Source organism: Oncorhynchus mykiss, chromosome 28, assembly GCF_057628025.1.
Source record: "Oncorhynchus mykiss isolate SJ-2025 chromosome 28, ASM5762802v1, whole genome shotgun sequence".
Lineage (NCBI taxonomy): Eukaryota > Metazoa > Chordata > Actinopteri > Salmoniformes > Salmonidae > Oncorhynchus > Oncorhynchus mykiss.
The window spans coordinates 10,830,015-10,832,588 of NC_143049.1; the positions used below are offsets into that span (position 1 = coordinate 10,830,015).

Below are 2,574 nucleotides of genomic sequence, written 5' to 3' on the forward strand. Positions count from 1 at the left end.
ATTTTTTTGCTGACATGGGTGAACTGGGTCACGCGTGTTCAGGATGTCTTCACTACTGGGAAAGGGGGTATACCTAGTCAGTTGTACAACTGAATGCATTCAACTGAAACGTGTCTTCCACATTTAACCCAACCTGAATCAGAGAGGTGCGGGGGGGCTGCCATAATCGGAAGCTACTGGCCTGGGGACTTATCATCACTATGGGCTTTGTGCAGATCAGCAAAGGTAGGCTTTCTCTGTCTCACTCATTCACTTTACATATCTGTAACTGTTTTTGTTTTATCACTCACTTCACATTTACATACTCTGTAAGTCGACTCTGGGCCCACTTACACACTTTACAGCCTTAATCTTTGTCTCCCCCCCGCTGGACAAAATGTCTGAGGCCACTACTAAGACTGAGCAGCTAGTCGGCTCTGTAATTCACCCAGAAAATATGAAACGCTCAGTAGTAATCACAAGATGTGAGAGGGGGGAAAAATGGCTAAAGAACCTTAATGTAGTGCCAAAAACACCACAACACTGTTTACTCGTGCTTTCCGGGGGATTGCATTATCGTGATGTGAAAGAGAGGATTAAAATCCACATACCTCTTCTTCCCACTCATAATCCCTGACCACGCTCCATACATCCGGCCAAACTTAATACACACACACACACACACACACTGATTCCACCACCCACCCACTCTGTGTTGTGTGTGTACCCAGGAAAGTATTACTGTCTGGAGCCGGCGCATGCGTTCGAGACTTTCCAGCCCTACGACATTGGCCAGGTAGCCCTTTCCTTCCTGCAGGGCTCCTTTGCTTGCGGGGGATGGAACTTCCTCAACTATGTCACAGAGGAGCTGCTTGTCGACCCCTACAGGTGTGCTAGAACCCCAACTTGACCGAAATCAATGTGACGAAAATACATGACCCTTATGGTCACATTTCAGTTCCTTGTTCTTCCTGTGCAATCTTTTCTCAATTTCTGTCCCTTGTGTTTCATCTCTCCGTGCCACTATATCCATTAATAACCAGGTTTCCATCCAACCTTTTTATGCAAGTAAAGTACATGTCGGATGAAAGAATTGTCACGACAGGCCTGATGAAAACGGAAAATTTGTCTGTGTACTTTCCAAATGTTGACTAAACAAATTTACACTAGACAAGGTGGGATCTTTTTGTGTCTGTAAAATGTATTATGTGACATGGCTGTGGAAATGACTTTATGATTAAATATTGATATAATAACCATGATACTGTTGTGTGGTCCTTCCACTACGACTCGGGAAAGCATGCAGTTTATAAGGCTACAGATGAAATATAATGAACTTCACAGGGTGGTGAAAGTGCACAGTGATCTTGCTGCTCCTTTCCAGTAGATATCGAGAGTCTTATTCTGGTGACATGAATCTGACATACCGTTTGACAAATACAAATAATCTCGCTCTTTTGTTCATAATAATCCCATTTTGTAGGTAACCTACCCGCACTGTATCTGCAAGTTGTTGGCTAAAGCACACGTACCAAGACCAGAGTGGGCACATTCGCAATATAACGCAAACATTTATGGTGACAAATCTGCAGAGTTTAAAATGCGGTGGAAACCCATTTATCTTGTATTTTTATTCGGTACATGGGAATTTAACTGCAAAAGTTAATTTGATGTGCACTATGTCATCACGCACAGACTTTTATCCGCGACAAGTCAGTTTGATGGAAACATCTCTCTGGTGGGAAAATGTGCATATTGTTTTTATGCAGATTTTAGAATATTTGCATGAAAATCTGTTGCCAATTAAATGGTGTATTTGAAACGCTGCACCCTGATCCCAGCCCTGCTGTTCAGTCCTACTTACTCTACCTGATAACAATGCATCGCTCTTCCTCAGTCTCTCACACACACTAACACATCATCAAACATATGATACCAGTTCACTCTGTGCTTCTCTTTCTATGTACTCTGATATCTCAAGGGTAGACTTTTAATGCCCAATTAGACTGGGAAATGAATGGATCTTTTTTGTTCCACTATCTTATTTTCAGTGTATGTCAACCATACTGATGCTGTGTACCAGTGATATGTACAGTGCCTTCGGAATGTATTCAGACCCCTGGACTTTTTCCACATTTTGTTACGTTACAGCCTTATTCTAAAATTGATGAGAAATGTTTCCCTCGTTAATCTACACAAAATACCCCATAATGACAAAGCAAAAACAGTTATTTTTAATTTTTACGGAAATATCACATTTACATAAGACTTCAGACCTTTTCCTCAGTACTTTGTTGAAGCATATTTGGCAGCGATTACAGCCTCAAGTCTTCTTGGGTAGGACGCTACAAGCTTGGCACACCTGTATTTGGGGAGTTTATCCCATTCTTCTCTGCAGATCCTCTCATGCTCTGTCAGGTTGGATGGGGAGCGTTGCTGCACAGCTATTTTCAAGTTTCTCCAGAGATGTTAGATCGGGTTCAAGTCCGGGCTCTGGCTGGGCCACTCAAGGACATTGAGACTTATCCCAAAGCCACTCCTGCGTTGTCTTGGCTGTGTGCTTAGGGTCGTTGTCTTGTTGGAAGGTGAACATTC

At 42.7% G+C, this 2,574-nt stretch overlaps 1 long non-coding RNA gene across 1 annotated transcript; it reads left to right on the forward strand.

Moving 5' to 3' along the window:
* Window positions 1–1,241, forward strand: LOC149970707 (uncharacterized). The gene is made up of 2 exons (XR_016492817.1): window positions 1–225; window positions 711–1,241. It is a non-coding gene; the product is annotated as an uncharacterized LOC149970707 (long non-coding RNA).
* The last annotated feature ends 1,333 nt before the right edge of the window (window positions 1,242–2,574 follow it).